This window comes from Phoenix dactylifera, chromosome 4 (genome assembly GCF_051530095.1).
Source record: "Phoenix dactylifera cultivar Ajwa chromosome 4, Ajwa_hap1_PhDact_Kaust_v1.1, whole genome shotgun sequence".
NCBI classification, from domain to species: Eukaryota; Viridiplantae; Streptophyta; class Magnoliopsida; order Arecales; family Arecaceae; genus Phoenix; species Phoenix dactylifera.
In genome coordinates, this window is record NC_143193.1 from 36,158,762 (window position 1) to 36,168,225 (window position 9,464).

The 9,464-nt window shown below is 50.0% G+C and overlaps 16 non-coding genes and 10 pseudogenes across 16 annotated transcripts; all 26 read right to left on the bottom strand.

The window, feature by feature from the left end:
• Positions 1-126: 126 nt before the first annotated feature.
• LOC149759742 (5S ribosomal RNA) lies at positions 127-245 on the bottom strand. Its single transcript, XR_016409369.1, has one exon. It is a non-coding gene; the product is annotated as a 5S ribosomal RNA (ribosomal RNA).
• A 246-nt stretch (positions 246-491) lies between these two features.
• Positions 492-610, bottom strand: LOC149759743 (5S ribosomal RNA; annotated as a pseudogene).
• A 246-nt stretch (positions 611-856) lies between these two features.
• LOC149759744 (5S ribosomal RNA) lies at positions 857-975 on the bottom strand (annotated as a pseudogene).
• Positions 976-1,221: 246 nt separating this feature from the next.
• Positions 1,222-1,340, bottom strand: LOC149759745 (5S ribosomal RNA). The gene has a single exon (XR_016409370.1). It is a non-coding gene; the product is annotated as a 5S ribosomal RNA (ribosomal RNA).
• A 246-nt stretch (positions 1,341-1,586) lies between these two features.
• On the bottom strand, positions 1,587-1,705 carry LOC149759746 (5S ribosomal RNA). Its single transcript, XR_016409371.1, has one exon. It is a non-coding gene; the product is annotated as a 5S ribosomal RNA (ribosomal RNA).
• A 246-nt stretch (positions 1,706-1,951) lies between these two features.
• LOC149759747 (5S ribosomal RNA) lies at positions 1,952-2,070 on the bottom strand (annotated as a pseudogene).
• Positions 2,071-2,316: 246 nt separating this feature from the next.
• LOC149759748 (5S ribosomal RNA) lies at positions 2,317-2,435 on the bottom strand. The gene has a single exon (XR_016401722.1). It is a non-coding gene; the product is annotated as a 5S ribosomal RNA (ribosomal RNA).
• Positions 2,436-2,682: 247 nt separating this feature from the next.
• Positions 2,683-2,801, bottom strand: LOC149759749 (5S ribosomal RNA). The gene has a single exon (XR_016409372.1). It is a non-coding gene; the product is annotated as a 5S ribosomal RNA (ribosomal RNA).
• A 246-nt stretch (positions 2,802-3,047) lies between these two features.
• On the bottom strand, positions 3,048-3,166 carry LOC149759750 (5S ribosomal RNA; annotated as a pseudogene).
• A 246-nt stretch (positions 3,167-3,412) lies between these two features.
• On the bottom strand, positions 3,413-3,531 carry LOC149759751 (5S ribosomal RNA; annotated as a pseudogene).
• Positions 3,532-3,777: 246 nt separating this feature from the next.
• Positions 3,778-3,896, bottom strand: LOC149759752 (5S ribosomal RNA). The gene has a single exon (XR_016409373.1). It is a non-coding gene; the product is annotated as a 5S ribosomal RNA (ribosomal RNA).
• A 246-nt stretch (positions 3,897-4,142) lies between these two features.
• LOC149759753 (5S ribosomal RNA) lies at positions 4,143-4,261 on the bottom strand. Its single transcript, XR_016409375.1, has one exon. It is a non-coding gene; the product is annotated as a 5S ribosomal RNA (ribosomal RNA).
• Positions 4,262-4,507: 246 nt separating this feature from the next.
• LOC149759754 (5S ribosomal RNA) lies at positions 4,508-4,626 on the bottom strand (annotated as a pseudogene).
• A 246-nt stretch (positions 4,627-4,872) lies between these two features.
• On the bottom strand, positions 4,873-4,991 carry LOC149759755 (5S ribosomal RNA). The gene has a single exon (XR_016409376.1). It is a non-coding gene; the product is annotated as a 5S ribosomal RNA (ribosomal RNA).
• A 247-nt stretch (positions 4,992-5,238) lies between these two features.
• Positions 5,239-5,357, bottom strand: LOC149759756 (5S ribosomal RNA). Its single transcript, XR_016409377.1, has one exon. It is a non-coding gene; the product is annotated as a 5S ribosomal RNA (ribosomal RNA).
• Positions 5,358-5,603: 246 nt separating this feature from the next.
• Positions 5,604-5,722, bottom strand: LOC149759757 (5S ribosomal RNA; annotated as a pseudogene).
• A 246-nt stretch (positions 5,723-5,968) lies between these two features.
• Positions 5,969-6,087, bottom strand: LOC149759758 (5S ribosomal RNA; annotated as a pseudogene).
• Positions 6,088-6,333: 246 nt separating this feature from the next.
• LOC149759759 (5S ribosomal RNA) lies at positions 6,334-6,452 on the bottom strand. Its single transcript, XR_016409378.1, has one exon. It is a non-coding gene; the product is annotated as a 5S ribosomal RNA (ribosomal RNA).
• Positions 6,453-6,698: 246 nt separating this feature from the next.
• LOC149759760 (5S ribosomal RNA) lies at positions 6,699-6,817 on the bottom strand. Its single transcript, XR_016409379.1, has one exon. It is a non-coding gene; the product is annotated as a 5S ribosomal RNA (ribosomal RNA).
• A 246-nt stretch (positions 6,818-7,063) lies between these two features.
• LOC149759761 (5S ribosomal RNA) lies at positions 7,064-7,182 on the bottom strand (annotated as a pseudogene).
• A 246-nt stretch (positions 7,183-7,428) lies between these two features.
• Positions 7,429-7,547, bottom strand: LOC149759762 (5S ribosomal RNA). Its single transcript, XR_016409380.1, has one exon. It is a non-coding gene; the product is annotated as a 5S ribosomal RNA (ribosomal RNA).
• A 247-nt stretch (positions 7,548-7,794) lies between these two features.
• On the bottom strand, positions 7,795-7,913 carry LOC149759763 (5S ribosomal RNA). The gene has a single exon (XR_016401309.1). It is a non-coding gene; the product is annotated as a 5S ribosomal RNA (ribosomal RNA).
• Positions 7,914-8,159: 246 nt separating this feature from the next.
• Positions 8,160-8,278, bottom strand: LOC149759764 (5S ribosomal RNA). Its single transcript, XR_016409381.1, has one exon. It is a non-coding gene; the product is annotated as a 5S ribosomal RNA (ribosomal RNA).
• A 246-nt stretch (positions 8,279-8,524) lies between these two features.
• On the bottom strand, positions 8,525-8,643 carry LOC149759765 (5S ribosomal RNA). The gene has a single exon (XR_016411990.1). It is a non-coding gene; the product is annotated as a 5S ribosomal RNA (ribosomal RNA).
• A 246-nt stretch (positions 8,644-8,889) lies between these two features.
• On the bottom strand, positions 8,890-9,008 carry LOC149759766 (5S ribosomal RNA; annotated as a pseudogene).
• A 246-nt stretch (positions 9,009-9,254) lies between these two features.
• Positions 9,255-9,373, bottom strand: LOC149759767 (5S ribosomal RNA). The gene has a single exon (XR_016409382.1). It is a non-coding gene; the product is annotated as a 5S ribosomal RNA (ribosomal RNA).
• Positions 9,374-9,464: the final 91 nt, after the last annotated feature.

Below are 9,464 nucleotides of genomic sequence, written 5' to 3' on the forward strand. Positions count from 1 at the left end.
GGCACCGCCAGTCTCCGGACTCAGTTTATTTTCGGGGGAAAAAAATTATCCGAAGAGGAAAAGCCAAAAGCCGAAAAATAAAAAATAAATGTTATCAAAAAATAAAAAAGCGGGCAAAAAATAAAAGGGGTGCAACACGAGGACTTCCCAGGGGGTCACCCATCCTAGTACTACTCTCGCCCAAGCACGCTTAACTGCGGAGTTCTGATGGGATCCGGTGCATTAGTGCTGGTATGATCGCACCCATGACATGCCCTTCGAAACTCCCTTTTATGACAAAGCAGCAGACCTCGACGGCCCGAGACATTCGCGCTGCCGGGGCCGTTCTGGCGTAGGATTCAACGCGCTGTTCCGCTATGCGGCATGGCACCGCCAGTCTCCGGACTCAGTTTATTTTCGGGGGGAAAAAATTATCCGAAGAGGAAAAGCCAAAAGCCAAAAAATTAAAAATAAATATTATCAAAAAATAAAAAAGCGGGCAAAAAATAAAAAGGGTGCAACACGAGGACTTCCCAGGGGGTCACCCATCCTAGTACTTCTCTCGCCCAAGCACGCCTAACTGCGGAGTTATGATGGGATCCGGTGCATTAGTGCTGGTATGATCGCACCCATGACATGCCCTTCGAAACTCCCTTTTATGACAAAGCAGCAGACCGCGACGGCCCGAGACATTCGCGCTGCCGGGGCCGTTCTGGCGTAGGATTCAACGCGCTGTTCCGCTATGCGGCATGGCACCGCGAGTCTCCGGACTCAGTTTATTTTCGGGGGAAAAAAATTATCCGAAGAGGAAAAGCCAAAAGCCAAAAAATTTAAAATAAATATTATCAAAAAATAAAAAAGCGGGCAAAAAATAAAAAGGGTGCAACACGAGGACTTCCCAGGGGGTCACCCATCCTAGTACTTCTCTCGCCCAAGCACGCCTAACTGCGGAGTTATGATGGGATCCGGTGCATTAGTGCTGGTATGATCGCACCCATGACATGCCCTTCGAAACTCCCTTTTATGACAAAGCAGCAGACCGCGACGGCCCGAGACATTCGCGCTGCCGGGGCCGTTCTGGCGTAGGATTCAACGCGCTGTCCCGCTATGCGGCATGGCACCGCCAGTCTCCGGACTCAGTTTATTTTCGGGGGAAAAAAATTATCCGAAGAGGAAAAGCCAAAAGCCGAAAAATAAAAAATAAATGTTATCAAAAAATAAAAAAGCGGGCAAAAAATAAAAGGGGTGCAACACGAGGACTTCCCAGGGGGTCACCCATCCTAGTACTACTCTCGCCCAAGCACGCTTAACTGCGGAGTTCTGATGGGATCCGGTGCATTAGTGCTGGTATGATCGCACCCATGACATGCCCTTCGAAACTCCCTTTTATGACAAAGCAGCAGACCTCGACGGCCCGAGACATTCGCGCTGCCGGGGCCGTTCTGGCGTAGGATTCAACGCGCTGTTCCGCTATGCGGCATGGCACCGCCAGTCTCCGGACTCAGTTTATTTTCGGGGGAAAAAAATTATCCGAAGAGGAAAAGCCAAAAGCCGAAAAATAAAAAATAAATGTTATCAAAAAATAAAAAAGCGGGCAAAAAATAAAAGGGGTGCAACACGAGGACTTCCCAGGGGGTCACCCATCCTAGTACTACTCTCGCCCAAGCACGCTTAACTGCGGAGTTCTGATGGGATCCGGTGCATTAGTGCTGGTATGATCGCACCCATGACATGCCCTTCGAAACTCCCTTTTATGACAAAGCAGCAGACCTCGACGGCCCGAGACATTCGCGCTGCCGGGGCCGTTCTGGCGTAGGATTCAACGCGCTGTTCCGCTATGCGGCATGGCACCGCCAGTCTCCGGACTCAGTTTATTTTCGGGGGGAAAAAATTATCCGAAGAGGAAAAGCCAAAAGCCAAAAAATTAAAAATAAATATTATCAAAAAATAAAAAAGCGGGCAAAAAATAAAAAGGGTGCAACACGAGGACTTCCCAGGGGGTCACCCATCCTAGTACTTCTCTCGCCCAAGCACGCCTAACTGCGGAGTTATGATGGGATCCGGTGCATTAGTGCTGGTATGATCGCACCCATGACATGCCCTTCGAAACTCCCTTTTATGACAAAGCAGCAGACCGCGACGGCCCGAGACATTCGCGCTGCCGGGGCCGTTCTGGCGTAGGATTCAACGCGCTGTTCCGCTATGCGGCATGGCACCGCGAGTCTCCGGACTCAGTTTATTTTCGGGGGAAAAAAATTATCCGAAGAGGAGAAGCCAAAAGCCGAAAAATTAAAATTAAATATTATCAAAAAATAAAAAAGCGGGCAAAAAATAAAAGGGGTGCAACTCGAGGACTTCCCAGGGGGTCACCCATCCTAGTACTACTCTCGCCCAAGCACGCTTAACTGCGGAGTTCTGATGGGATCCGGTGCATTAGTGCTGGTATGATCGCACCCATGACATGCCCATCGAAACTCCCTTTTATGACAAAGCAGCAGACCTCGACGGCCCGAGACATTCGCGCCGCCGGGGCCGTTCTGGCGTAGGATTCAACGCGCTATTCCCGCTATGCGGCATGGCACCGCCAGTCTCCGGACTCAGTTTATTTTCGGGGGAAAAAAATTATCCGAAGAGGAAAAGCCAAAAGCCGAAAAATAAAAAATAAATGTTATCAAAAAATAAAAAAGCGGGCAAAAAATAAAAGGGGTGCAACACGAGGACTTCCCAGGGGGTCACCCATCCTAGTACTACTCTCGCCCAAGCACGCTTAACTGCGGAGTTCTGATGGGATCCGGTGCATTAGTGCTGGTATGATCGCACCCATGACATGCCCTTCGAAACTCCCTTTTATGACAAAGCAGCAGACCTCGACGGCCCGAGACATTCGCGCTGCCGGGGCCGTTCTGGCGTAGGATTCAACGCGCTGTTCCGCTATGCGGCATGGCACCGCCAGTCTCCGGACTCAGTTTATTTTCGGGGGGAAAAAATTATCCGAAGAGGAAAAGCCAAAAGCCAAAAAATTAAAAATAAATATTATCAAAAAATAAAAAAGCGGGCAAAAAATAAAAAGGGTGCAACACGAGGACTTCCCAGGGGGTCACCCATCCTAGTACTTCTCTCGCCCAAGCACGCCTAACTGCGGAGTTATGATGGGATCCGGTGCATTAGTGCTGGTATGATCGCACCCATGACATGCCCTTCGAAACTCCCTTTTATGACAAAGCAGCAGACCGCGACGGCCCGAGACATTCGCGCTGCCGGGGCCGTTCTGGCGTAGGATTCAACGCGCTGTTCCGCTATGCGGCATGGCACCGCGAGTCTCCGGACTCAGTTTATTTTCGGGGGAAAAAAATTATCCGAAGAGGAAAAGCCAAAAGCCAAAAAATTTAAAATAAATATTATCAAAAAATAAAAAAGCGGGCAAAAAATAAAAAGGGTGCAACACGAGGACTTCCCAGGGGGTCACCCATCCTAGTACTTCTCTCGCCCAAGCACGCCTAACTGCGGAGTTATGATGGGATCCGGTGCATTAGTGCTGGTATGATCGCACCCATGACATGCCCTTCGAAACTCCCTTTTATGACAAAGCAGCAGACCGCGACGGCCCGAGACATTCGCGCTGCCGGGGCCGTTCTGGCGTAGGATTCAACGCGCTGTCCCGCTATGCGGCATGGCACCGCCAGTCTCCGGACTCAGTTTATTTTCGGGGGAAAAAAATTATCCGAAGAGGAAAAGCCAAAAGCCGAAAAATAAAAAATAAATGTTATCAAAAAATAAAAAAGCGGGCAAAAAATAAAAGGGGTGCAACACGAGGACTTCCCAGGGGGTCACCCATCCTAGTACTACTCTCGCCCAAGCACGCTTAACTGCGGAGTTCTGATGGGATCCGGTGCATTAGTGCTGGTATGATCGCACCCATGACATGCCCTTCGAAACTCCCTTTTATGACAAAGCAGCAGACCTCGACGGCCCGAGACATTCGCGCTGCCGGGGCCGTTCTGGCGTAGGATTCAACGCGCTGTTCCGCTATGCGGCATGGCACCGCCAGTCTCCGGACTCAGTTTATTTTCGGGGGAAAAAAATTATCCGAAGAGGAAAAGCCAAAAGCCGAAAAATAAAAAATAAATGTTATCAAAAAATAAAAAAGCGGGCAAAAAATAAAAGGGGTGCAACACGAGGACTTCCCAGGGGGTCACCCATCCTAGTACTACTCTCGCCCAAGCACGCTTAACTGCGGAGTTCTGATGGGATCCGGTGCATTAGTGCTGGTATGATCGCACCCATGACATGCCCTTCGAAACTCCCTTTTATGACAAAGCAGCAGACCTCGACGGCCCGAGACATTCGCGCTGCCGGGGCCGTTCTGGCGTAGGATTCAACGCGCTGTTCCGCTATGCGGCATGGCACCGCCAGTCTCCGGACTCAGTTTATTTTCGGGGGGAAAAAATTATCCGAAGAGAAAAAGCCAAAAGCCAAAAAATTAAAAATAAATATTATCAAAAAATAAAAAAGCGGGCAAAAAATAAAAAGGGTGCAACACGAGGACTTCCCAGGGGGTCACCCATCCTAGTACTTCTCTCGCCCAAGCACGCCTAACTGCGGAGTTATGATGGGATCCGGTGCATTAGTGCTGGTATGATCGCACCCATGACATGCCCTTCGAAACTCCCTTTTATGACAAAGCAGCAGACCGCGACGGCCCGAGACATTCGCGCTGCCGGGGCCGTTCTGGCGTAGGATTCAACGCGCTGTTCCGCTATGCGGCATGGCACCGCGAGTCTCCGGACTCAGTTTATTTTCGGGGGAAAAAAATTATCCGAAGAGGAAAAGCCAAAAGCCGAAAAATTAAAATTAAATATTATCAAAAAATAAAAAAGCGGGCAAAAAATAAAAGGGGTGCAACACGAGGACTTCCCAGGGGGTCACCCATCCTAGTACTACTCTCGCCCAAGCACGCTTAACTGCGGAGTTCTGATGGGATCCGGTGCATTAGTGCTGGTATGATCGCACCCATGACATGCCCTTCGAAACTCCCTTTTATGACAAAGCAGCAGACCTCGACGGCCCGAGACATTCGCGCCGCCGGGGCCGTTCTGGCGTAGGATTCAACGCGCTATTCCCGCTATGCGGCATGGCACCGCCAGTCTCCGGACTCAGTTTATTTTCGGGGGAAAAAAATTATCCGAAGAGGAAAAGCCAAAAGCCGAAAAATAAAAAATAAATGTTATCAAAAAATAAAAAAGCGGGCAAAAAATAAAAGGGGTGCAACACGAGGACTTCCCAGGGGGTCACCCATCCTAGTACTACTCTCGCCCAAGCACGCTTAACTGCGGAGTTCTGATGGGATCCGGTGCATTAGTGCTGGTATGATCGCACCCATGACATGCCCTTCGAAACTCCCTTTTATGACAAAGCAGCAGACCTCGACGGCCCGAGACATTCGCGCTGCCGGGGCCGTTCTGGCGTAGGATTCAACGCGCTGTTCCGCTATGCGGCATGGCACCGCCAGTCTCCGGACTCAGTTTATTTTCGGGGGGAAAAAATTATCCGAAGAGGAAAAGCCAAAAGCCAAAAAATTAAAAATAAATATTATCAAAAAATAAAAAAGCGGGCAAAAAATAAAAAGGGTGCAACACGAGGACTTCCCAGGGGGTCACCCATCCTAGTACTTCTCTCGCCCAAGCACGCCTAACTGCGGAGTTATGATGGGATCCGGTGCATTAGTGCTGGTATGATCGCACCCATGACATGCCCTTCGAAACTCCCTTTTATGACAAAGCAGCAGACCGCGACGGCCCGAGACATTCGCGCTGCCGGGGCCGTTCTGGCGTAGGATTCAACGCGCTGTTCCGCTATGCGGCATGGCACCGCGAGTCTCCGGACTCAGTTTATTTTCGGGGGAAAAAAATTATCCGAAGAGGAAAAGCCAAAAGCCAAAAAATTAAAAATAAATATTATCAAAAAATAAAAAAGCGGGCAAAAAATAAAAAGGGTGCAACACGAGGACTTCCCAGGGGGTCACCCATCCTAGTACTTCTCTCGCCCAAGCACGCCTAACTGCGGAGTTATGATGGGATCCGGTGCATTAGTGCTGGTATGATCGCACCCATGACATGCCCTTCGAAACTCCCTTTTATGACAAAGCAGCAGACCGCGACGGCCCGAGACATTCGCGCTGCCGGGGCCGTTCTGGCGTAGGATTCAACGCGCTGTCCCGCTATGCGGCATGGCACCGCCAGTCTCCGGACTCAGTTTATTTTCGGGGGAAAAAAATTATCCGAAGAGGAAAAGCCAAAAGCCGAAAAATAAAAAATAAATGTTATCAAAAAATAAAAAAGCGGGCAAAAAATAAAAGGGGTGCAACACGAGGACTTCCCAGGGGGTCACCCATCCTAGTACTACTCTCGCCCAAGCACGCTTAACTGCGGAGTTCTGATGGGATCCGGTGCATTAGTGCTGGTATGATCGCACCCATGACATGCCCTTCGAAACTCCCTTTTATGACAAAGCAGCAGACCTCGACGGCCCGAGACATTCGCGCTGCCGGGGCCGTTCTGGCGTAGGATTCAACGCGCTGTTCCGCTATGCGGCATGGCACCGCCAGTCTCCGGACTCAGTTTATTTTCGGGGGAAAAAAATTATCCGAAGAGGAAAAGCCAAAAGCCGAAAAATAAAAAATAAATGTTATCAAAAAATAAAAAAGCGGGCAAAAAATAAAAGGGGTGCAACACGAGGACTTCCCAGGGGGTCACCCATCCTAGTACTACTCTCGCCCAAGCACGCTTAACTGCGGAGTTCTGATGGGATCCGGTGCATTAGTGCTGGTATGATCGCACCCATGACATGCCCTTCGAAACTCCCTTTTATGACAAAGCAGCAGACCTCGACGGCCCGAGACATTCGCGCTGCCGGGGCCGTTCTGGCGTAGGATTCAACGCGCTGTTCCGCTATGCGGCATGGCACCGCCAGTCTCCGGACTCAGTTTATTTTCGGGGGGAAAAAATTATCCGAAGAGGAAAAGCCAAAAGCCAAAAAATTAAAAATAAATATTATCAAAAAATAAAAAAGCGGGCAAAAAATAAAAAGGGTGCAACACGAGGACTTCCCAGGGGGTCACCCATCCTAGTACTTCTCTCGCCCAAGCACGCCTAACTGCGGAGTTATGATGGGATCCGGTGCATTAGTGCTGGTATGATCGCACCCATGACATGCCCTTCGAAACTCCCTTTTATGACAAAGCAGCAGACCGCGACGGCCCGAGACATTCGCGCTGCCGGGGCCGTTCTGGCGTAGGATTCAACGCGCTGTTCCGCTATGCGGCATGGCACCGCGAGTCTCCGGACTCAGTTTATTTTCGGGGGAAAAAAATTATCCGAAGAGGAAAAGCCAAAAGCCGAAAAATTAAAATTAAATATTATCAAAAAATAAAAAAGCGGGCAAAAAATAAAAGGGGTGCAACACGAGGACTTCCCAGGGGGTCACCCATCCTAGTACTACTCTCGCCCAAGCACGCTTAACTGCGGAGTTCTGATGGGATCCGGTGCATTAGTGCTGGTATGATCGCACCCATGACATGCCCATCGAAACTCCCTTTTATGACAAAGCAGCAGACCTCGACGGCCCGAGACATTCGCGCCGCCGGGGCCGTTCTGGCGTAGGATTCAACGCGCTATTCCCGCTATGCGGCATGGCACCGCCAGTCTCCGGACTCAGTTTATTTTCGGGGGAAAAAAATTATCCGAAGAGGAAAAGCCAAAAGCCGAAAAATAAAAAATAAATGTTATCAAAAAATAAAAAAGCGGGCAAAAAATAAAAGGGGTGCAACACGAGGACTTCCCAGGGGGTCACCCATCCTAGTACTACTCTCGCCCAAGCACGCTTAACGGCGGAGTTCTGATGGGATCCGGTGCATTAGTGCTGGTATGATCGCACCCATGACATGCCCTTCGAAACTCCCTTTTATGACAAAGCAGCAGACCTCGACGGCCCGAGACATTCGCGCTGCCGGGGCCGTTCTGGCGTAGGATTCAACGCGCTGTTCCGCTATGCGGCATGGCACCGCCAGTCTCCGGACTCAGTTTATTTTCGGGGGAAAAAAATTATCCGAAGAGGAAAAGCCAAAAGCCGAAAAATAAAAAATAAATGTTATCAAAAAATAAAAAAGCGGGCAAAAAATAAAAGGGGTGCAACACGAGGACTTCCCAGGGGGTCACCCATCCTAGTACTACTCTCGCCCAAGCACGCTTAACTGCGGAGTTCTGATGGGATCCGGTGCATTAGTGCTGGTATGATCGCACCCATGACATGCCCTTCGAAACTCCCTTTTATGACAAAGCAGCAGACCTCGACGGCCCGAGACATTCGCGCTGCCGGGGCCGTTCTGGCGTAGGATTCAACGCGCTGTTCCGCTATGCGGCATGGCACCGCCAGTCTCCGGACTCAGTTTATTTTCGGGGGAAAAAAATTATCCGAAGAGGAAAAGCCAAAAGCCAAAAAATTAAAAATAAATATTATCAAAAAATAAAAAAGCGGGCAAAAAATAAAAAGGGTGCAACACGAGGACTTCCCAGGGGGTCACCCATCCTAGTACTACTCTCGCCCAAGCACGCTTAACTGCGGAGTTCTGATGGGATCCGGTGCATTAGTGCTGGTATGATCGCACCCATGACATGCCCTTCGAAACTCCCTTTTATGACAAAGCAGCAGACCTCGACGGCCCGAGACATTCGCGCTGCCGGGGCCGTTCTGGCGTAGGATTCAACGCGCTGTTCCGCTATGCGGCATGGCACCGCCAGTCTCCGGACTCAGTTTATTTTCGGGGGGAAAAAATTATCCGAAGAGGAAAAGCCAAAAGCCAAAAAATTAAAAATAAATATTATCAAAAAATAAAAAAGCGGGCAAAAAATAAAAAGGGTGCAACACGAGGACTTCCCAGGGGGTCACCCATCCTAGTACTTCTCTCGCCCAAGCACGCCTAACTGCGGAGTTATGATGGGATCCGGTGCATTAGTGCTGGTATGATCGCACCCATGACATGCCCTTCGAAACTCCCTTTTATGACAAAGTAGCAGACCGCGACGGCCCGAGACATTCGCGCTGCCGGGGCCGTTCTGGCGTAGGATTCAACGCGCTGTCCCGCTATGCGGCATGGCACCGCCAGTCTCCGGACTCAGTTTATTTTCGGGGGAAAAAAATTATCCGAAGAGGAAAAGCCAAAAGCCGAAAAATAAAAAATAAATGTTATCAAAAAATAAAAAAGCGGGCAAAAAATAAAAGGGGTGCAACACGAGGACTTCCCAGGGGGTCACCCATCCTAGTACTACTCTCGCCCAAGCACGCTTAACTGCGGAGTTCTGATGGGATCCGGTGCATTAGTGCTGGTATGATCGCACCCATGACATGCCCTTCGAAACTCCCTTTTATGACAAAGCAGCAGACCTCGACGGCCCGAGACATTCGCGCTGCCGGGGCCGTTCTGGCGTAGG